At 37.1% G+C, this 25,574-nt stretch overlaps 1 protein-coding gene across 3 annotated transcripts in view; it reads right to left on the bottom strand.

Annotated features, from left to right (window-relative positions):
- The window catches only part of CRACD (capping protein inhibiting regulator of actin dynamics), a 306,858-nt gene that overhangs the window by 149,852 nt on the left and 131,432 nt on the right, over positions 1-25,574 (bottom strand). For all 3 annotated transcript variants that reach the window (XM_073237567.1, XM_073237565.1, XM_073237566.1), the window contains one exon: positions 13,731-13,879. The gene's annotated coding sequence lies outside the window, so the exon portion shown is untranslated. The remainder of the gene's footprint in view (positions 1-13,730; positions 13,880-25,574) is intronic.

A 25,574-nucleotide genomic window follows, 5' to 3' on the forward strand; every position in this document is an offset into this window, starting at 1 on the left:
GTTTTGGAGAAGGCATCTATTTTCTCTTTGATGGGAATGCTGAGATAGAGCATCAATTTTGAGCACTTGAACCTAAGCAGTACGGATGGGGACGGCAATGTTAAGTTCCTGTCCTCAGCTGGGGCAACTCACTGTCACCTAATATCACTGCCACAGTGGCACATGAGTGGCATGGTGAAACTGCACTGACTTGGACCTTCCACATACTGATTTGACCTTGGGTGAATCATTTTACCTTTCTGGGCCTGTTTCTCCAAGTAGATACACATAAGTTTCACCAAGTATAAGATGGGAATAGTAATTTCCACTGTTTAATATTGTTATGGATTGAATTGTGTCCCCAAAAGATATATTGAAGTCCTAACCCTCAATACTTGAGAATGTGACTTTATTTGAAAATAGGGTCACTGCAAACGTAACAGTTAAGAAGAGGTCATACTGGAGAATGGTGGACCCTTAACCTAATGTGTCTGGTGTCCTCCTAAGAAGAGGGAAAATGGCCATGTGAAGACACAAACGCACAGGGAGAAGGACACATGTGGACAGAGGCAGAGGTGGTAGTGATGCAGCAGCAAACCAAGGAAAGCCAAGAATTAATGGCCATCACCAGGAGCTAGGAAGAGGCAAGGAAGGATTTGCCCCACATGTCTCAGAGGGAGCATAGCCCTCTCTTGATTTTGGACTTCCAGTGTACAGAAATATGAAACAATAAATTTCGGGTGTTTTAAGCCACCCAGTTTGTGGTACTTTGTTACAGCAGCCCTAAAAAACTAAAAAAAATTCTGAGGTAGAATTTAGTGTGTGTGTGGGTGTGTACGTGTGTGTGTGTGTGTGTGTGTGTGTATGTGTTTTCATTGCAGAGGAAAAACACTGAGAATAAACCAGGTAGAAGAAAGCAAGGTAACTTTTTTATTTTGGTATCATTAATCTACAATTACAGGAGGAACATTATGTTTACTAGACTCCCCCCATCATCAAGTCCCCCCCATATACCCCATTACAGTCACTGTTGATCAGCATAGTAAGATGCTATAGAATCACTATCCCCGTGCCTCACCCCATACTACATTATGTCTGCTAATACTAATGCCCCCTTGTTTTCCCCCTTATCCTTCCCTTCCCACCCATCCTCCCCAGTCCCTTTCCCTTTGGTAGCAGGTAATCCATTCTTAGATTCTGTGATCTGCTGCTGTTTTGTTCCTTCAGTTTCTTTGTTCTTATACTCCACAGATGAGTGAAATCATTTGATACTTGTCTTTTTCTGCCTGGCTTATTTCACTGAGCATAATACCCTCTAGCTCCATCCATGTTGTTGCAAATGGTAGAATTTTTTTCTTCTTATGGCTGAATAATATTCCATTGTGTATATGTACCACATCTTCTTTATCCATTCATCTACTGATGGACACTTAGATTGCTTCCATTTCTTGGCTATTGTAAATAGTGCTGCAATAAACATAGGGGCGCATATGTCTTCTTCAAACTGTGCTCTTTCATTCTTTGGGTAAATTCCTAGGAGTGGAATTCCTGGGTCAAATGGTATTTCTATTTTGAGTTTTTTGAGGAACTCCACAATAGGTGAATAGTTTCCATTCCCACCAGTAGTGTAGGAGGGTTCCCCTTTCTCCAAAACCTCACCAACATTTGTTGTTTGTCTTTTGGATGGGGGCGATCCTAACTGGTGTGAAGTGATATCTCATTGTGGTTTTAATTTGCATTTCTCTGATGATTAACAATGTGGAGCATCTTTTCATGTGTCTGTTGGCCATCTGAATTTCTTCTTTGGAGAAGTGTCTGTTCAGATCCTCTGCCCATTTTTTAATTGGATTATTTGCTTTTTGTTTGTTGAGGTGCGTGAGCTCTTTGTATATTTTGGATGTCAACACTTTATCAGATCTGTCACTTATGAATGTATTCTCCCATACTGTGGGATGACTTTTTGTTCGATTGATGGTGTCCTTTGTTGTACAGAAGCTCTTCAGCTTGAAACAGTCCCACCTGTTCATTTTTCCTTTTGTTTCCCTTGCCCGGGGAGATATGTTTATGGAGAAGTCACTCATGTTTATGTCCAAGAGACTTTTGCCTATGTTTTTTTCTAAGAGTTTTATGGTTTCATGACTTACATTCAGGTCTTTGATCCATTTCGAATTTACTTTTGTGCATGGGGTTAGACAATGATCCAGTTTCATTCTCTTACATGTAGTTATCCTATTTTGCCAACACCAGCTGTTGAAAGGATGTCATTTCCCCATTGTATATCCATGGCTCCTTTATCATATATTAATTGACCATATATGCTTGGATTAATATCTGGACTCTCTATTCTGTTCCACTGGTCTGTGGGTCTATTTTTGTGCCAGTACCAAATTGTTTTGATTACTGTGGTTTTGTAGTAGAGCTTGAAGTCAGGGAGCATAATCCACCCAGCTTTATTCTTCCTTCTCAGGACTGCTTTGGCTATTCGGGGTCTTTTGTGGTTCCATATGAATTTAAAACTATTTGTTCCAGTTTGCTGAAGAATGCTGTTGGTATTTTGATGGGGATTGCACTGAATCTGTAAATTGCTTTAGGCAGGATGGCCATTTTGACAATATTAATTCTTCCTAGCCAAGAGCATGGGACGAGTTTCCATTTGTTAGTATCCTCTTTCATTTCTCTTAAGAGTGCCTTGTAGTTTTCAGTGTATATGTCTTTCACTTCCTTGGTTAGGTTTATTCTCAAGGTAACTTTTTATATGTACCTACATTAAGGAAATGACATTCCCTCTGGAGTTGACAGAGCCTCTCCAAACTCATCTCCTATTACTCTCCCTCCTACTTGCTGTGCTCCAGCTCACTAGTGTCCTGTCTGTGCATGGAACACTCTATCATGTTCCCTCCTTAGGGCCTTTGCAGTAGCTGCTCCTTCTGCCTGGAACATGCCCAAGGTAGTCCCTGACCTCCTTTCTAGTCTTAGTGAGACTGATGCTGGTCAGTCTATTTAACACCAAAATTGTACTCTTCCCACAGCCAGTACTCCCATTCCATTTACTAAGATCTCCTTTTTCTTTTACCATATTCTTATTGGCTTCTAATACTCAAGGAATTTATTTCTCTATTATATGTATTATTTATTGTCTGTCTCCTGCCATGCTAGACTAATAAGCTCCATAAGGGCAGAGATTTTCAATTCTTTTGTTTACTAATGTGAAAAGCATTTAGAATAGTACCTATTTCATAATAGGTCCTCAACAAAGATCTCTTTAAAATCCATTACATATTTATTTTTAATTAGGCCACAAAATAAGTTCCAATGAATTCAAGAAGATGGAAATCATATGAAGCATCTTTTCTGAGCACAATAGCATGAACCTTGAATTCAATTATGAGAAAAAAAACTAGAAAAAAACACAAACAGATGAAGGCTAAATAACATGCTACTAAACAACAAATGTGCCCATGAAAATCAAAGAGGAACTTTAAAAAAAATAGCTGGACACAAGTGAAAATAGAAACACAATGGTTCAAAGTCTTTGGGATACAGCAAAAATAGTCTAAGAGCTCTTGAATAGTTATTGTTTAAGAAACAAGAAAAATCTCAAACATTAACCCCATACCTAAAGGAACCAGAAAAAGAAGAAAAAAAATCCCAAAGTTAGTATAAGGAAAGAAATAATAATCAGAGCAGAAATACGTTAAAAAGCCTAAGAAATAAAAGAGAAGTACAATAAAACAAAGAACTGGATTTTTGCAATGATAAGCTGAACTGATAAACCTTCAGCCAGACACATCAGGAAAAAGACTCAAATAAATAAAATTACAAAGGAAAGAGAAGTTACAATTGACACCACAGAAATACAAAGGATTATAAGAGAATTATAAAACATTACATGTCAAAAAATGAGACAACCTAGAAGAAACAGATAAATACCTACAAGCATATAATCTTCCTAGACTGAACCAAGAAAAAGTAGAAAATCTTAAAAGAGTGATACATAATAATGAAAATAAATAAGCAATAAAAAAAATTCCCAACAAACAAAACTCTGAGAACGAGATGGATTCATAGGTAAGTTGTACCCAACATTTAAAGACAAGCTAATATTTATCCTTTTTAAATTATTCCAAAAACACAGAAGAGGAAGGAATGCTTCCAAATTCATTTTACAAAACTAGCATTATAATGTATCAAAACTAGACAGACACTACTAAAAAAATAAAATAAAATTTCAGACCAATATTCCTGAAGAACACAGATTCAAAAATCTTCAACAGGAGGCGCTCAAGATGGCAGTGTCATTAGGGCAGCAGAACTCTCCTCACAAAACCATATGTATTTTTGAAAATACAGCAAATACAACTATTCCTAAAAGAGAGACCAGAAGATACAGTACAACAGACAGGCTACATCTACATCTGCAAAAATTCAGCATCCCATGAAAAGGGTAAGATACACAGCCATGACCCGGTGGGACCTGAGCACCTGCGACCCCAGCTCACCAGCGGAAGGAAAAGAAAAAGAGTGGGGAGGGAGTGGAAGCACAAGTCTGATAAATAATCAGCCCTAGTAATCTGCACTGGGAGCAAAGACACACCTTGCATAGGGTACTGGATATTAGAGAAACAGAAAAGTAAAATCCGAAATGGAGACTGGGAGTGGGTCAACACAGCTGGCTCCCCTGGGACAAAAGAAAAGATGGCACTTTAAAAGTCTTAAAAGGACAGGGATTTAACAGGTGGACAAAATCAACCCAGCACACTCAGCCCAGCCCAGCAGGCTGGGAATCTTTAGGAACGTCAGGCCCCCTAACCCCTGGGTGGCAATGCAGCTCTGAAGCCCCCCATGGCAGCCTACCATTCACTCCTGACCACCAGTGCTGCAAGCAAACTGGGTGACTCGCCCACAGCAACCACACAGAGTCTTCTCCCAGTGCACAGCTAACCAAGACAGACCCAGAGGTTTCCCAACACAGGCAGAGGAAGCAAGAGGAAGATCAAAGGCATGAAGGGGCACCATTCTCACAGGAGAACACACGCAGGGCATCTGCAATCCCCCGCAGTACTCTAGGCTACTCCAAGGGCCTCCCCACCCAAGGCAGCTCAGCAGATTAACCCAGAGACTGCTCCCGGAGTGCGGGTAACTGGCACAGGCAACAGAGAAGGGCAAGGTGACCAGAAAGCAGGAAGGGACTTTGTTCTCATAGCTGACACACACACCACTAGCTGGCAATCACTTCTATCGCCACTAAAAGGCAGAAGAATCTGGTCCAGTCAAAAATCACTCAACCCTCGAGAGAGGGCCTGGCAAGACAGATATAACCAATCTTCCTGAAAGAGAATTCAAAATAAAAGTCATAACCATGCTTATGGACCTGCAGATAAATATGCAAGATCTAAGGGATGAAGTCTGGAGGGAGATAACAGAAATGAAACAAACAAAAGAAGGATGTACGAGCAGACTGGATGAGGTGCAGGAGACTGTTCATGGAATAGAAATCAGAGAAAAGGAATACAGAGAAGCTGATGTAGACAGAGATAAAAGGATTTCTAGAAATGAAAGAATATTAAGAGAACTGTGTGACCAATCCAAATGGAACAATATTTGCATTATAGGGGTACCAGAAGAAGAGAGACAAAAAGGGATAAAAGTGTCTTGGAAGAAATAATTGCTGAAAATTTTCCCATGCTGAGGAAAATAATAGTCTCCCACACCATGGAAGCCCACAGATCTCCCAACAAAAGGGACCCAAAGAGGACAGCAGTAAGACATGTAATAATTAAAATGGAAAACATCAAACACAAGGTAAGGGTATTAAAGGCAGCCAGAGAGAGAAAAAAGATCACTGACAAAGGAAAACCCACCAGGCTATCAGACTTCTCTCAACAGAAACCTTACAGGCCAGAAGAGAATGGCATGATATATTTAATGCAATGAAACAGAAGGGCCCTGAACCAAGAATACTGCATCCAGCAAGATTATGATTTAAATATGAAGGAGGGATTAAACAATTTCCAGATAAGCAGAAGGTGTGGGAATTTACCTCTCACAAACAACCTCTACAGGGTATTTTAAAGGGACTGCTCTAGAAGGAAGTACTCCAAAGGCTAAATAGATGTCAACAGAGAAAATAAAACCACAGCAAAGCAAGCAGACCAATCAAATACTAACTAAACACAAAAAATAAAAACAGCTATTTATAAAAGCAGTCAAAGGAAACACAAAAGAGTACAGAATGAAACACCTAACATATAAAGAGTGGAGGAGGAAGAATAAGAAGGGAGAGAAATAAAGAATTATCAGACTGTGTTTATAATAGCATAATAACTGAGTTAAAGTTACACACATAGATAGTAAAGAACCTACCCTTGAGCCTCTGGTAACCACAAATCCAAAGCCTGCAATGGAAATAAGTACCTATCTATCGATAATCACCCTAAATGTAAATGGACTGAATGCACCAATCAAAAGACACAGAGTAACAGAATGGATAAAAAAGCAAGACCCATCTATATGCTACTTACAAGAGACTCACTCACCTCAACTCCAAAGACATACACACACTAAAAGTGAAGGGATGGAAAAAGATATTTCATGCAAACAATAGGGAGAAAAAAGCAGGTATTGCAGTACTTGTATCAGACAAAATAGACTTCAAAACAAACAAATTAACAAGAGATAAAGAAGGATATTACATAATGATAAAGGGGTCAGTCCAATAAGAGGATATAACCACTCTAAATATATAGGCACCCAACACAGGAGCACAGACATATGTGACACAAATACTAACAGAATTAAAGGGGGAAATAGAATGCAAGTATTCATTTTTAGGAGACTTCAACACACCACTCACTCCAAAGGACAGGTCAAACAGACAGAAAATAAGTAAGGACACAGAGGCACTGAACAACACACTAGAACAGATGGCCCTAACAGACATTTACAGGACTCTCCACCCAAAAGAAGCAGGATACACATTCTTCTCAAGTGCACATGGAACATTTTCAAGAATAGACCACATACTAGGTCACAAAAAGAGCTTCAGTCAATTCAAAAACAGTAAAATTCTACCAACCAACTTCTCACATCACAAAGGTATAAAACTAAAAATAAATTTTACAAAGAAAACAAAAAGGCTCACAAATACATGGAGGCTTAACAACATGCTCCTAAATAATCAATGAATCAATGAACAAATTAAAATAGAGAGCAAGCAATATATGGAAACAAATGAAATCAACAGCACAAAGCCCCAACTTCTGTGGGACGCAGCGAAGGCAGTTCTAAGAGGAAAGTTTATAGCAATCCAGGCCTATTTAAAGAAGGAAGAACAATCCCAAATGAATAGTCTAAAGTCACAATTACTGAAACTGGAAAAAGGAGAACAAATGAGGCCCAAAGTCAGCAGAAGAAGGGACATAATACAGATCAGAGAATAAATAAATAAAATTGAGAACAATAAAAAATCAATGAAACCAAGAGCTGGTTCTTTGAGAAAATAAACAAAATAGATAAATCCCTAGCCAGACTTACTAAGAGAAACAGAGAATCCACACACATAAACAGAATCAGAAATGAGAAAGGAAAAATCACGATGGGCACCACAGAAATACAAAGAATTATTAGATAATACTATGAAAATCTATATGCTAACAAGCAGGATAACCTAGAAGAAATGGACAACTTCCTAGAAAAACACAACCTTCCAAGACTGACCAAGGAAGAAACAGGAAATCTAAACAGACCAATTGCCAGCAATGAAATTGAATCAGTAATCAAAAAACTACTTAAGAACAAAACTCCCAGGCCAGATGGATTCAGCACTGAATTTTATCAGACATTTAGAGAAGACATAATACCTATTGTCCTTAAAGTTTTCCAGATTATATTACTTCCAAACTTATTCTATGAAGCCAGCGTGACTCTAATACCAAAACCAGGCAAAGACCCCACAAAAAAAGAAAATTACAGACCAATATCCCTGATGAACATAGGTGCAAAAATACTCAACAAAATATTAGCAAACCGAAATCAAAAACACATCAAAAGGATCATATTCCATGATCAAGTGGAATTCATCTCAGGGATGCAAGGATGGTAAAACATTTGAAATTCCATCAACATCATCCACCATTATCAACAAAAACCATATGATCATCACCATACATGCTGAAAAAGCATTCAACAAAATTCAACATCCATTCATGATAAAAACTCTCAACAAAATGGGAATAGAGGGCAAGTATCTCAACATAATAAAGGCCAAATATGACAAATCCACAGACAACATCATACTTAATAGCAAGAAGCTGAAAGCTTTTCACCTATGATTGGGAACAAGACAGGGATGCCCACTCTCCCACTTTTTTTCAACATAGTACTTGAGGTCCTAGCCATGGCAATCAGACAAAACAAAGAAATACAAGGCATCCAGACTGTTAAAGAAGAAGTCAAAGTGTCAGAATTTGCAGATGACATGATATTTTACATAAAAACCCCAAGGTCTCCACTCCAGAACTACTAGAACTAATATTTGAATTCAGCAAAATTGTGGGATACAAAATTAATACACAGAAATGTGTTGCTATCCTATGCACTAATGATGAACTAGCAGAAAGAGAAATCAGGAAAACAATTCTATTCACAATTGCATCAAAAAGAATAAAATACCTAGGAATAAATCTAACCAAGGAAGTGAAAGACCTATACCCTGAAAACTACAAGACACTCTTTTAAGAGAAATTAAAGAGTATGCTAAAAAATGGAAACTCATCCCATGCTCTTGGCTAGGAAGAATTAATATTGTCAAAATGGTCATCCTGTCTAAAGCCATCTACAGATTCAACACAATCCCCATCAAAATACCAACAGCATTCTTCAACAAACTGGAACAAATTGTTCTAAAATTCATATGGAACCACAAAAGACCCTGAGTAGCTAAAGCAATCCTGAGAAAGAAGAATAAAGCTGGGGGGGATTATGCTCCCCCACTTCAAGCTCTACTACAGCACCACAGTAATCAAGACAATTTAGTACTGTCATAAGAACAGCGCTATAGGTCAATGGAACAGAAAAGAGTACAGATATAAAACCACACATATATGGCCAGTTAATATATGATAAAGGAGCCACGGACATACAATGGAGAAAGGACAGCCTCTTCAACAACTGGTGTTGGCAAAACTGGACAGTTATGTGTAAGAGACTGAAACTGGATTACTGTCTAACTCCATACACAAAAGTAAACTTGAAATAGATCAAAGATTTAAGAGTAAGTTATGAAACCATAAAACTCTTAGAAGAAAACACAGGCAAAACTCTCTTGAACATAAACATGAGCAACTTTTTCATAAACATATCTCCTCTGGCAAGGGAAACAAACATAAAAATGAACAAGTGGGACTATATCAAACTAAAAAGCTACTGTACAGCAAAGCACACCATCGGTAGAACAAAAAGACATCCTACAGTATGGGAGAATATATTCATAAATGACATATCCAAGAAGGGGTTAACATCCAAAATACATGAAGAACGCACATACCTCAACACCCAAAAAGCAAATAACCTGATTAAAAACTGGGCAGAGGATCTAAACAGACACTTCTCCAAAGAAGAGGGCCAACAGGCACAAGAAAAGATGTTCCACATCGCTAATTATCAGAGAAATGCATATTAAAACCACAATGAGATATCACCTCACACCAGTTAGGACAGCCAACATCCAAAAGACAAGCAACAACAAATGCTGGCAAGGATGCAGAGAAAGGGGAACCCTCCTACACTGTTGGTGGGAATGTAAATTAGTTCTACCATTGTGGAAAGCAATATAGAGGTTCCTCAAAAAACTAAACATCTTCATGGTAAAAACTCTCAACAAAAAGGGCATAGAGGGCAAGTACCTCAACATAATAAAGGCCATATATGATAAACCCACAGTTAACATCATACTGAACAGCGAGAGGCTGAAAGCTTTTTCTCTGAGATCGGGAACAAGACAGGGATGCCCACTCTCCCCACTGTTATTCAACTTGGTACTGGAGGTCCTAGCCACGGCAATCAAACAAAACAAAGAAATACAAGGAATTCAGATTGGTAAAGAAGAAGTCAAACTGTCACTCTTTGCAGATGACATGACATTGTACATAAAAACCCCTCAAGACTCCACTGCAAAACTACTAGAACTAATATTGGAATTCAGCAAAGTTGCAGGATACAAAATTAACACACAGAAATCTGTAGCTTTCCTATACACTAACAATGAACTAATAGAAAGAGAAATCAGGAAAACAATTCCATTCACAATAGCATCAAAAAGAATAAAATACCTAGGAATAAACCTAACCAAGGAAGTGAAAGACCTATACCCTGAAAACTACATGACACTCTTAAGAGAAATTAAAGAGGTCACTAACAAATGGAAACTCATCCCATGCTCCTGGCTAGGAAGAATTAATATCGTCAAAATGGCCATCCTGCCCAAAGCAATATACAGATTCGATGCAATCCCTATCAAATTACCAACAGCATTCTTCAATGAACTGGAACAAATAGTTCTAAAATTCATATGGAACTGTCAAAGACCCCGAATAGCCAAAGCAATCCTGAGAAGGAAGAATAAAGTGGGGGGGATCTCACTCCCCAACTTCAAGATCTACTACAAAGCCACATAATCAAGACAATTTGGTACTGGCACAAGAACAGAGCCACAGACCAGTGGAACAGAATAGAGACTCCAGACATTAATCCGAACATATATGGCCAATAAATATTTGATAAAGGAGCCATGGACATACAATGGGGACATGACAGTCTCTTCAACAGATGGTGCTGGTAAAACTGGACAGCTACATGTAAGAGAATGAAACTGGATCACTGTCTAACCCCATAAACAAAAGTAAAGTCCAAAGGGATCAAAGACCTGAATGTAAGTCATAAAACCATAAAACTCTTAGAAAAAAACATAGGCAAAAATCTCATGGACATAAACATGAGTGACTTCTTCATGAACATATCTCCCCAGGCAAGGGAAACAAAGGCAAAAATGAACAAGTGAGTGGGACTATATCAAGCTAAAAAGCTTCTGTACAGCAAAGGACACCATCAATAGAACAAAAAGGTATCCTACAGTATGGGAGAACATATTCATAAATGACAGATCCAATAAAGGATTGACATCCAAAATATATAAAGAGCTCACACGCCTCAACAAACAAAAAGCAAATAATCCAATTAAAAAATGGGCAGAGGAGCTGAATAGACAGTTCTCTAAAGAAGAAATCCAGATGGCCCACAGGCACATGAAAAGATGCTCCACATCGCTAATCATCAGAGAAATGCAAATTAAAACCACAATGAGATATCACCTCACACCAGTAAGGATCACCATCATCGAAAAGACAAACAACAACAAATGTTGGCAAGGTTGCGGAGAAAGGGGTACCCTCCTACACTGCTGGTGGGAATGTAAACTAGTTCAGCCATTGTGGAAAGCAGTATGGAGGTTCCTCAGAATGCTTGAAACAGAAATACAATTTGACCCAGGAATTCCACTCCTAGGAATTTACCCTAAGAATGAAGCCCTCCAGTTTGAAAAAGACAGATGCACCCCTATGTTTATTGCTGCACTGTTTACAATAGCCAAGATATGGAAGCAACGTAAATGTCCATCAGTAGATGAATGGATAAAGAAGATGTGGTACATATATATACACAGTGGAATATTATGCAGCCATAAGAAAAAAACAGATCCTACCATTTGCAGCAACATGGATGGAGCTAGAGGGTATTATGCTCAGTGAAATAAGCCAGGCAGAAAAAGACAAGTATCAAATGATTTCACTCATCTGTGGAGTATAAGCGCAAAGAAAAAACTGAAGGAACAAAACAGCAGCAGATTCACAGAACCCAAGAATGGACTAACAGTTACCAAAGGGAAAGGGACTGGGGGGGATGAGTGGGAAGGGAAGGATACGGGGAAAAAGGGGCATTACAATTAGCACACATAATGTAGGGGGGGGCACAAGGAAGGCAGTATAGCACAGAGAAGACAAGTAGTGATTCTATAGCATCTTACTACACTGATTGACAGTGACTGTAATTAGGTATGTAGTGGGGACTTGATAATAGGGGAGAATATAGTAACCACAATGTTGCTCATTTGAAACCTGAGCATAAGATTGTATATCAATGATAACTTAATTAAAAAAAAAAAAGAAATATCATACAACCCAGTAATTCCACTTCTCATTATTTACTCCAAGAAAACAAACCACCAATTCAAAAAGATATATGCACTACTGTTTATTGCAATAGCCTAGATATGAAGACCACTACGTGTCCATCTACGGATGAATGGGTGAAGAAGATGAGGTATACATGTATAACGAAATACTAGTCAGCCATAAAAAAGAATGAAATCTTGCCATTTGTGATGACATGCATGGATGTAGAGGGTATTATATTAAGTGCAGCAAGTTCGACAGAACACAACAAATATTGTATGATTTCACTTATAATTGGAATCTAAGAAATAAAATGAACAAAAAAACAGTAATAGACTCAGAAATACAAAAAAACACACTGGTGGCTGGCTACAAGAGTGGAGTGGACTGGGAGGGTAGCTGAACCAGGTGAAAGGAATTAGAAATAAACTTCCAATTATAAAATAATCATTTTATTTTTTAGTCATGAGCATGAAAAATAGAGTATAGGGAATATAGTCAATAACATTGTAATAACTGTGTGAGGACAAATGATAACTACATTTATTTTACTAAGCATACCATAATGTTCAGTTGTGAATTACTATGTTATATACCTGAAACTAATATAATACATCAAACATTTCATTAAAAAAAAAATTTTTAATACATTACATATTTATTTTTAACTAACCACTTTACAGAAACAGAAGCTGTACATGTGCATTGTAAAACATCCAAAAAATTAAGACTTCAAATTCCCACCATCCAGTAAAATATCCAAAATTACAACAAACTAGAATTTTTTTTACCTTCATTTAAGTGACTCCCTAAGGAATTTCGTCTCTTGAGGAAATATTTAATTTTGTCTTGAGGTGGGATAACATCCACCGCATAAAGCATGACATATGGATTAAATAAAATAATGTATCCAAATACAGAATAGAGCTACCATAACAATACAAGTATTGTTATTTTCTTTCCTATGATCTTGTCTTTAACTTTCATCCTTTCCCGCAACTTCTAAAAAGTGAGTAGCAGATATCTACAGCGAAAAAAATGGCATAATATTATTCTTTCCGAGGAGGCAGGTGGGGAATGTCTCCACTCCCAGTGCTCGAGATGAAGCCCGCACATTCACCGTACCAAGCTCTCTGGTCCAAATGCCCCATGAGACACAAGGCCACAAACCACACCACAGAATTTTATAACAGCAACAAAAAAATAATCAATGGTAACTACATTTTGATTTTACACTCTTCCACTTACAAAGCTTTTTCATATGAAATTTGCTCTTATAGATGGAAGAAGTGTGGCTCAGAAAACTAAAGTGACTTGTCCAAGTTTACATAGCTGATAGGAAGAGCTGGGAATTAAATCTATTAAATCTAGCATTAGAAGATCTTCATGACAAGGGTCTTTTAACTTGATATTTAGTGACATGCATATTATTCCCCATCTCTAGAGTCCCACTCACAATAAATGAAACACTCTTAAGTGCTTTTTCCACAAGCTACTTCCCTCTCCATCCTCTAACAAATGACTTACCTATTTGAGGAGTCACAGATCCTTTCCTTGTGGGGTGACTCTCCACGAAAAGTTTCTTCTTGTTAAAAGGAAAATTCACCTTCAGTGGCAAGTGTGCCAGGAAATGGAGTATATAATTGAGAAAGCCTGGGAATCACTGCTTTTGTGAACTGTTGAGAAAAAATAAAATATCAAGAGTTTATATCTTCAATCCTCTCTAGGGATGCCTTCAGAATCAATCTCTTTTCCATTTCTTGGCAAAAGTCAGCACAAAAGAGGTTTTTTTTTGTCGAGGTTTCCAGTGAGGTTTAGTTATATTAAAATTACATTCAGTAGCCTAAATTTATTCTGGGGCCTAAATACATTTATTATAAACTGTTTCTATGTTTGAAGGCACTGAAAGAATCATATCGATGAATACTAAGGCTCCCATTCTTCTTACATACAGAATTCTCAGATTTCTCCTGCTTTCTTTAGCTAAAAATCCAAGGAACTAGAAGATACAAATTCAATCTAGCAGAGAACTTAAGGCAGATTATTTTTTCTTCCAGAGGTACCAAAGTAACTTTTCATTCAAATACCAGTCATAGAGCTAATTAGGTTAATGGGCTCCCTGTGGGTAGTGTATGCACAATGCTTTCTAAACTTGCCAGAATAAAAACCATAGCATAATGACTATAGATTTTAACTGGGATGCACATGGGAGATGTCTAAAAAAACAACCCCAGATTTAAATATGCCTGATGCAAAGTCCAAGAAAAGAAGACAATTTTCTGGGGCAACAATACAGGAAGAAATCTCTCCAAATTTTGGGATCACAATGGGTGTCTGGCCCTTATGAGGAGTTAACTATATGGGATCAGAGAAGGACTCCCAATTCTAGCTGAGGGACTGGCCTGTATCAGAACACAAACATAAAAACTGTATACAATTATTTTCAAAACCTGTTTAAAATGCTACCAAGGCAGCCAGAACATAAGAGGCCAAGATCTTATGGAAAAGAGAAATAAAACTGAGGCAAGTCATTGTGTCATTTTTCCTTTCAAAACATCTACAGACCTTTAAGAGGCACAGAACAAAACTGTTGGGAAGCCAAGCAGAAAGCAGCTACTTAGAGACACATAAAGTGAGCAGACATTTTGGCAGACTCACATGGCTGAGGAGACCCCAAAGAGAAGGGAAGTATGCACAAGTGAGCCTGACATTCTGCCTCTCAGCATTTGCTAATTGATAAGTGATGTAAACCAAGAAAAAAGCAGCAAATAAAAGCTGGCTGGGGACTTAAACAGAGCTTTCGACAGTTTCATGGTGCTGATGCAATGAAAATTAAGAGTTCAGGGTCCATCAAAAAAAAAAGAAGAGCCCTGGTAAATATCCCCTGCTTTTAGTTAGGACCTCTGAAGGGCTACATCCTAGGATGAAGGCCTAAAAAATCATAACCAAGCCCCAAACCAATTCAACCCCTCACTGGGGTAAGGTCTGCCGTACTTTAACTACATATCAGAAGCAAAAGAAAGCCTTCTGGAGAAAAATACCAGCATCCACAGCCTATAATTCTTTATACATAACATCCTGCATTCAGTCAACAAGGCATACCAGAATACAGGTCCAAAAACAGACCCAGAGGTGGCCCAGTTGTAGAATAGTCTTTAAAATTGATTAATGTGCTCAAAATTTTAAAGATTATAAATATTTTAACACACATCTCTCAGTAACTCACAGAAAAAGCAAAAAAAAAGTGAGTAAGGATACAAAGATTTGAACAACACAATTAATGAACTCAACTTTAGTAACCTAGATAGAACACTGCACCCAACAACCGTGACTTCATATTCTTTTAAGGTACACATGAAACATGTTTACAGAAATTAACCATATGTAGGAAGTTTCAAGAAATTTCAACAAATGGAAACCATTAAGGACTATTTTGAAATACTATTTCACAGGAAATTGCAAAAACAGTACCATTTTTTATGAAGTGAAATTTACATACAGAAAATACACTGCTTTTAAGTGTATAAAATAAAAATAAAGAGCATTTTCATCACTTTACGGAAGTTCCCTCAGGTCCTTTTCAGTCAAGTCCCAAATCTCAGAGGCAACCACTGTTCTCAATTCTATTACCATAGGTCAGTTTTGCCATGTTTGAACGTCATACAAATGGGCTCAAATGGAATGTACTCTTTTATGTTTGTCTGTATTTACTCGGCATAATGTCTCCGAGATTCACCTACACTGATGAGTGCATCAGTAGTTTACTCCTTTTTTATTGCTGAGCATGACTATTCTCATTTTATTCCTATGCATGACTATGGTCCATTGTACAAAAATACCACAACGTATAATATATTCTCTTATGGATGGACATTTGGTTGTTTCCATTTTAGGGATATTATAAATAAAGCTGCTATAAATATTCTTGAACAAGTCTTTTTGTGAACATATATTTCATTTCTCTTGAGTAAATAACTAGAAGTGGAACTGCTAAAGTACAGGGTTTGATGAATGTTTAGCTTTATAAGAAACTGCCATTTTCCCAAAATGGCTGCATCATTTTATATTCCCACCAGTAACACATATTAGTCTTTGTTGACACAGCCTCATCAATGTTTGGTGTTAGCAGTCTTTTAGTTTGAGCCATTCTAGTGTGAGGTTTTGATTTGCCTTCCCCTGATGACTAATGATGATAGCTTTTTGTGTATCTTCTATTGTGCAGTGTCTGTTGCAAGTCTTTTGTCCATTTATTAAAATGTTTTAGTATTGATTTACAGGAGTTTTTATATGATTGTATATATGGTACCAGTCCTTTGTTAAATACATGTATTACAGATATTTTCTCCCAGTCTGTGATTTGCCTTTTCAATTTCTAACAGTCGTTCAATGAGTCAAAGTTTTTAATATTGATGACCTCCAGTTGATCATTTCTTTATATTTAGAGCTTTTGGTATCATTTTACAAATCTTTGCCTACTTTAAAGTCTGAAAGATATTCTCCTGTTTTTTTCTAGAAGTTTTATAGTTTTAGCTTTATGATCTACCTCAAACTAATTTCTGTTTGTGGTGTAATGTAGGGGTAAGAGGTTAATTTCCCTCTCACTTATTTCAGCAACATTTGTTGAAAAGAACTTCCCTTTCCCATTAAATTGTTACAGCATCTTCATTGATTGACATATAGCACAATACATTTTCAATTAAGACAGAAATCAATATAAAAATGATATCAGAGAATCCACAAATGTTTTAAAAATAAATAGCACATCAAAATAATTCATGGGTCAAAGAAGAAATCACAGTGGTAGTTTTTGACTCAATGCAATGAGAATTTAAAAGTGGTGGAATGTAGGTAAAGCTTTATTTAAAAAGAATATATTAGTAAAATACAGTCATTAATAAAATATATTTTTATATTACTATTAGCATATATAGTATTTATATATCCATCTCAAGGAAGTAGAAGAAAACCAGACATAATTTCAAAGAAAGAAAGAAGTTAAATAATAAGAGTAGTAATCAGTGAACTAGAAAACCATAAGAAAAGTCAACAAAGGCAAAAAGCTGGTTCTTTGAAGAAAACTAGTAACACTAATAAAGCTCTTTAATAGGCCCCCAAAAAGCAGAGCCAAAGGTTCTCATATCAACTCTCTTATCTAAGAGTCTTTTCCCTCCATCACACTAATTTCAGACTGATCAAGTGTCCCCATTTCCTCTATTACTCCCAAAGACAAGCCCAGAGCCTATTTTGTTTTTATTATTTACAGAGAAACAAATACAGAATAACAGAAATAAACATGGGGGATATTGCAAAGTTTCCACCATCTCTAAAATGAGGTCTTTGTCAGCAACATTATGAGGTTAAAACAATACTGATCTAATATTTGAAAATACAGCCTTCAAGACGTGAAACTGTCAATAAGGCTTTTTGAAATACTGATTTACATCCACTAAATTAGGAGCGACTTCAAAGTGCATAGTGTGCCTTAAAAAGCAACTAACAACACTACAAAGAATATGATATGCAAGACATTTTAAATTAAGTTTCCAGAATATAAATATAAATCTCTCTATATTTTTCACTAATGTTAAGTCACTATGGTACTCAATACAATATTTATATAATAAGTATTTTCAAACAAAAAACAAAAACCTACAAACCATTGCAAAATAGTCTCTCTGCCACTGTAAGAAATTATTTAAATAATACACAAAAATCAAACATTTGTATTAATAATTTACCAATAATTAAATAATGCATAGATAAAATAGGCCATCAATCAAATTCATTCTGTAGTCAACAGCTGAAGAAAATATTGGTGGAGATTTGAGAAACTAAATATTTCTAAGTTATTCAACATGGAAAATTTATCAAACTCTGATGAAAGTACAGTTGTTTCTGTCTGAATAATGAAGAACATAAAGAATTACTTTTTTAATGAGCCACTAAAAAAAGAAGCACAGTAGAAAAAATATGTGTTCTACAAATAAATGACTTCTTTAATAGAAACAATGTTTTATGGAGAGCTTATTACACTGATTGAGTAGAGTGAAAAAAGGAGTTCAGGAGAGGATAATACCACACATGAAATACATCCATTTCACCATTCATAGGCAAGTTATAGAAAACAAGGTGAATTCAGAGGGTGCCAAGTGCTATAGAACGTGACTAGCAGAGTTAATTTAATAGAATAATTATAAAACCCTGTAATAACATGGGGAATGATCATGAATATCTTTTATACCACACAGTGGTTCCTTGGTTATTTCATATCATCACACCAGAAGAGTTGTCAAATTTTAAGTCACCATTTTTCAAAGAACTAGAGGAAATAATCCTAAAATTCACATGGAACCACAAAAAACCTCAAATAGCCAAAGCAATCCTAAGGAAGAACAAAGCTGGTGGTATCATGCTCCCTGACTTCAAGCTATATTACAAAACTACAGTAATCAAAACAGTATGGCACTGGCACAAGAACAGACCCATAGACCAATGGAACAGAAAAGAGAGACCACATAAACCTATGCATTTATGTTCAATCAATACATGATAAAAGAGCTATGAATATGCAATAGGGAAAAGACAGTCTCTTTAATTATTGGTGTTGGTAAAACTGGACAGCTACATGGAAGAGAATGAGATAGGATTAATGTCTGACTCCATACATGAAAGTAAACTTGAAATGGATTAAAGACCTAAATCTAAGACATGAAAGCATAAAACTCTTAGAAAACATAGGCAAAAATCCCTTGAACATAAGCATGACCAATTTTTTTTATGGACATATTCCTTGGGCAAGGGAAGCAAAATGAAAAATGAACAAGTGGGACTACCTCAAACTAAAAACCCTCTGTACAGCAAAGGACACCATCAGCAGAACAAAAAGGCATCCTACAGTATGGGAGAATATATTCATAAATGATTTATCTGATAAGGGGTTAACATCCAAAATATATAAAGAACTCATATGACTCAACATGAAAAAAAAATATTTGATTAAAAAATGGGTGGTGGAGAACCCAAACAGACATTTCTCAAAAGAAATGCAGATGGCCAACAGCAGATGAAAGGATGCTCCACATCACTAACAGTCAGCGAAGTGCAAATCAAAACCACAATGAGGTATCACCTCAAACCAGTTAGAAAGGCCACTAACCAAAAGACAAGAAATAACAAGTGTTGGTGACATGTGGAGAAATGGGAACCCTCCTACACTGTTGGTGGGAATGTCAATTGGTGCAGCCACTGTAGAAATCAGTATGGAGCTTACTCAAAAAACTGAAAATAGAAATACCGAACAATCCAAATAATTCCACTTCTAGGAATTTACCTGAAGTAAACACAATCCTATCCTTGATTCAAAAAGATGTATGCACCCTGTGTTTATCACTGCATTATCTAAAATATCCAAGATATGGAAGCAATCAAACTGTCCATCAATAGATGAATGGATAAAGAAGAGGTGGTACATATACACAATGCACTATTATTCAGTCATAAAAAAGAAAGAAATCTTGCCATTTGCAACAATATGGATGGATCTAGAGGGTATTATGCTAAGTGGAGAAAGACAAATACCATATGATTTCACTTATTTATAAAGTGAACAAAAGAGCAGTAGACTCATAAGCACTGAGCAGTGCCTGGTGATTATTGTGGGGGGAGGATTGGGAAGAGCAGGTGGGGAGGGGGAAGGGGATAAAAGGACAAAAAGTATTCTCAACTGTAATGTAAGTTGGTCATGGGGATGATACATCATGGAGAATATAGCCAATGATTCTGCAACATCTTTCTAGGCTGACAGACCAGTAAGTGCACTGGCTGGGGTGAGGATTTAATAATATGGGTAACTATTAAACCACTCTGCTATATACTTGAAACCAATATAAGATTTTATATCAACTATACTTCAATTTAAAAAAAGAATTTTTATTATATTAAACTTAAAAAATATTTAAGTCCCCTCACATTTTTGCTTTAGCAAAAAGACAGTGTTCTAAAATACCCTGAATGCTTCAGTGATGGTAACTGTCATGCTTCCACAGAGATATTTTTGGTGAAGAAAATGTTTTATCTATTTTTTTCAAAAACACTTTCTAATTTACAATACTGCTGACAGCCAGTTGATATTCACTTTCTGACAAGGTTGATGCTTTAACAATGAGTGGTAAGTAACTACTTTTCAAGAAATCATTCATGGGAAGAATATTTGGAAACAGGTATTTGAAGAGATTTCTGTCAGGTGATTTTTGCCAAAGATGGTCGAAGTCATCACTTTGAAAGCCATCCCTGAGCTCCCTCTTTCTCATTTCCCACAGCTAACTGTCAGCAAATCTTGTTTGAGCTACTTTCAAGATACACCAAGAACCTAACCACTTGTCATGTCCACAATGCCACTGGCTAGTCCTGACACCACCCTCTCAGGCTAGGCTGGGGCAGCAGCTTCACAGCTGGTTTCCTTTCTTATATTCCCCCCAACTCTACCACACCACTGCCTGCAGCAGCCACGGCCACCTTATTAACACCTATGTTAAATCATGAAATGGCTGCTCAAAACCATCTAATGTTTCCCATGTCACAAAGTAAAAGTCAAATTTCCTACAATTGCCTACACATCCCTACGTGTTTTGACCATAACCTTACTGACATTTTCTGTTACTGCCTTTTCTTACTCCATTCCAGGTTCAAAGATGCTGTGTCTCAAAGAGGCCACACACACTCTGCCTCAGGGCCTTTGCATTGGCTGTTCCATTTGCCTGGAAAACTTCCCCAGGTATCTTCCCTCATCACCTTCAGGTCTTTACTTAAACATCACCTTTCCCTAGAGCCTTCCTTAGTCTCCCTATCTAAAATAGCAACTATGCCCAAAAAATCCCACTCTTCTTCTTTGCTTTATTTTTCTAATGCTTATTACCAGCCAACATATTTTAACTATACCTGCTTATCTATTTATTGCCTACCTTCCTCTCCCACTGAATGAGGCAGGAAATTTGGTGTGTTGTATGTTGCCTGTTCTATCACCAAAGCCTAGAACAATGCCTAGCACTATACTTGAATATGAGAATGCTGAAAGACTGAGTAGTCTATAAAAACCTTCATATCTACACTCTTAAAAAAACTTGGAAACAGAATTTTCTAAATCTTCCAAATGAACTTTAGTGACTTTTGAACTCTGTTAGAAATATAAAAATATAATACCTTAGTAATAATTTGCAAGAATTAATAAATGACATGAGAAAATAAAAATTAGTAAGTGAACTGAAACCAACCCTTAGCATAGTTGGTGGCTATGATGAACAAACATGATTTGCTAAAAGTACGGCCAGTGATGCCATTCTTGCATTTGGATCAGTATTTGATCCATGTCTCTGAGTTATCTTTTTTAGCTTTTATAACCACACCATCAAATGTCTGTATCACAGAGTGTTAAACTGAAACAAAGCAAAAGATGCCACCATATATTCAATTATTGTGCTCTTAATTTCCACAAAGGGAATTTTTTTGTACTGTTAATCAATAAAATAAAAAATGTAAGTTTTTTATTTTCATCTCACCCTTAATGTCAATTTTGTGAATGTTTTATGATACTCAAAATACTCATATATCCAATATTTTTAAACAATCATAGGAAGTGAATCTTCATTTATAGCTTGGAAACCACTGTGCTAGACTGGCACTGGGAAGGAAGAGGCACATCATGCCTTAGTTGATAAAAACAGAAAAATCATCAAATAATTACGAATAGTAAGCATTATGACTGGCTTCTGCCCTCCTCTGCAGCTCTGTCCCTCACTGCTGCCCAAATGAGTTAAACTCTACAAAGTTTATGCTCCAGCAAGCAAACTTCTGGTTATTTGTAACACACAGGTTTTGATTCTGGGCCCCTCTGCTTGGAGCTACGGTTGTCAGGTAAAATACAGGCCGCCCAAGTTGTATTTGAAGTTCAGGAAAATAATAACGTTTTTAGTATAAGTAGGTTTCATGCAGTATTTGGGGGTCCTGTATTTTATGTGGCAACTTCTGTGCAATGGAAACCCATAAGCAGGGCCCCTAACTCAGACTGAATTGGAAATGCTTCCCAAACGAGATAATACTTCAGAGGATATTTGTCTCCCATTTCCTTTTCTTAGGCAAACTGAACTCTTAAAGTCTAAAACATTGATGGTAATTTAATATTAGTAATTTGGAAGATACCTTTGGCTACTTTACCAAGATTTTAAAATAAAAGTGGAGTAAGGAATCTTAGAATACAGTAACATACTCTATTTGAGAGGATTCATTTAGTTGTATATAACAGAAACCATTTTAAGCAGGCTTGAGAAAAAAATAAAATCTATTATAATTATACTTAGATATAAAAAAAATAGAACTTTGCAATAGGCACAAAACTTGGCTGCAGAAAAATTTAAAACCTGGAACTACAGAGCTGTCAGAACCAGGGAGAGAACTCTGTTCATTTCTCATTTGTAGCTACTTTTTTTTTTCTCTCTCTCTCTACAGGTCTTTTGTTTTTCCTGGTAGGCAGGCAGGAGATGGTCTTGCCACATCTTTTTTATCTCTTCTGTTTAATAGTACAGCCCAGATTAAGGTTCAAATCTCTTATTTCCAGCTAAAAATTTCCATCCACAAGAAGGACACTGGGCCCAGTTTGGGTCAGTACTGTTTACTATAGTCTGAGAGACAAAGTTACATTGTATAAACATGAGCACCAGGAAATCAACTGGTGATTACAAGTAAGGGAATTGCAATTCCCAAAGAAAAAGAAATTTTAAGTATTGAAGTCTGGGCAAATATCACAAACTGGCATCCAGAACATACAGCCAAGTGTGGGCTATAGGGAACACTCACATACACTACCACCCTGCACAACTGGGACTCTGCCACTACCACCAGCACCATTTACCACCACCACCACCACCTCTACCACCACCCACCACCACCACTAACCATGACTTCCACCACTACCACCATCACCATCATGACCACCCACACCTTCACATAGTGCACATTCTTCTTCCAATTTCCACTGTTTTTATCAAGAAAAGAATCCTTTCCCGGCTTCAAGGAAGAGATAGGGCAACTAAAAACTGAGGTCTTAGTCTCTGGACAGGCCCATGCCTTCCTAATGTACAATGGATGTCAGTCTGCACAACAGGATTATCACAGGATAGAGAAGGGTCTCTAAAATTTTTGTTTTCAAAGTCAGTAGGACATCAAGAGGTTGTAATTAAATAGTTCACAGTGTTTAATGTTGTAAAATAAATACAGAAAACAGGCATTATTACTTATCCCTTCCAGTATTTCTTCTGATTCAGGTTTGCCACAGTGAGATTAAAGAACAAACACAGAATCCTTTTCACCTACACTCCAAAGGCAAACACAAAAAGGAAACAGTCAGCCATTTTCTGGGTGGCTGGGACAAGAATAATTATCAATTTCAATTTCCCTAGAAAAACAATAAAGGCAGAAGGCAGCAGCAAGAGCCAGAAAGGAAGAAGACACTCCTCAAAAACTTTCATAAATTCTCTTCATTCTTTTCTCCATCTAGTGGCAACTGAGAACTAAGTTTAAATAAAAGCACTGAGCAGAACTTTCTAGAGGTCTTCCCATAACCTACTGCTGGAATGTATTTGTTCTCTCTCCTGAAGAATTCTCCTTTTATAGGGCTCAAAGATCTGGGTGTTGACCAGTGACACTGATACCTATGTTTGCCAGGCCTACCTCAAACTACACAATGCTTATAATTTTCATTAGTCATTTGGGATGGCATTTATTTTCACCACTAACCTAACACAACACTGTTAGTGAAATACATCTCATTCTAAAGGAAGCACTTGCTTTATGTACAGATTTTCATTATCTGCAGAACGTATGCCCTATAAAGTAAGTAGTTATGGATAATGAATTAGTTAACAATGACCCACTGCTCCTGGTGGAAATACAAGGTTAAGTTCCTGAGAGCTTCTGATCATATTTTCAACAAACAATCAATACATATACATAATCTTATTTTATGTGGGTTTCTATTAAAAGATGCCCTATTTAATATGTATTGTTCATTCATTACACTGAACTCGTAGTCAACAGCCTATAACTCATGCCTGAATGAAGCTTATCAAACACACAGATATCTCCATAAAGCACATAACAGCCTTCTTGCATTTAGGGAACACTTAACAGCACTTCAGCACTATGCTTAGGGGCCATTTTAAACAGCAAAATCACCAACCAAAAAAACTGCAGACATGCAAAAAACATGGCATTGAATAGACTGCAAAAACAATGCTGTCTACAGTATGAGAGCTAAAACAAGAAGGCAGAGTGGCATATTAGCATGCACATTGGGCAACTAAAATTGTTCACTACTCTGTGCATGCCTGCACATGACCACAGAAGATCCCAAGCATTGATTTTAGGGTTACAAATAAATTTTAGCTAGTAAGTAAACTAGCAAATATCAAATCCACAAATAATGAGGGTTGACTTATTTGCATGTAACACTCCAAGTCCAAAATCTGGTTTTCCTTTCTTAAATTTCTTCCCATTTAGACAAAAGAGGCTTGGTAGAGCTGCAAATAATACCATGCTTATTATTTGTAATAATCATGCAAGGTTTTAGCTTAACTAAACTAGTTCATGGAAGCCCACTTACTGTTGAGGGAGCAATTTACAACTTGTCCTATGTTGAACATTAGGTTTGGAACCCTAACCCCATCGCTATTTATTTACTTTCTCATATCCTTGGGGGGAACTTTGCAGAACACTTGATATGCTAATAGTTTGTATGTAATCAAGAATGACTGTATCTGGGTACTTTTTTTCAGATACAAGAACACATCAGCAATAATGAGGCAATATATGTTTGGTACCACACCCTGGGAACTGATGGGGAAGAACAAACTGACCCTTCAGTGGACTCAGATTATGTATATACAGGTAAACACCTTCTAATAAAATGAAAAGTAGACTTTTTCCATCTACTGTGGCCACATATAGGATGTTTCCCAGTCTCTGCTGCCTGTGGGGTCTGCCCTAAAAAATGAGTTGCCTGTGTTTCAAACTCTTGGTCCAGCAATCAGGAAGACTGGGTGGCAGGGCCATATCTCCAGGATTAATTTACTTCTGCAAGTCATGATGCCTGTGACCTGCCACTTGAGCACAGACCATAACAGAGAAACTACAGCTGAATTACTCAGAGGGTTTCTGCCTGAGAGTAGTAGCTGTGCTGCTGGTTCTGGCCAGGTACGATTAGGTTTCTACTTGCGCAGCTTCAGGAAGCTTTGCAGGGAGACACAACAGTCACTTTGAGCAGTGTATTCTCAACCTGTTCTCAACAGCAAGGGCACAAGAAGCCATGACACTAGTTTTGGT

This window comes from Manis javanica, chromosome 5, assembly GCF_040802235.1.
Source record: "Manis javanica isolate MJ-LG chromosome 5, MJ_LKY, whole genome shotgun sequence".
Taxonomy (NCBI): Eukaryota; Metazoa; Chordata; class Mammalia; order Pholidota; family Manidae; genus Manis; species Manis javanica.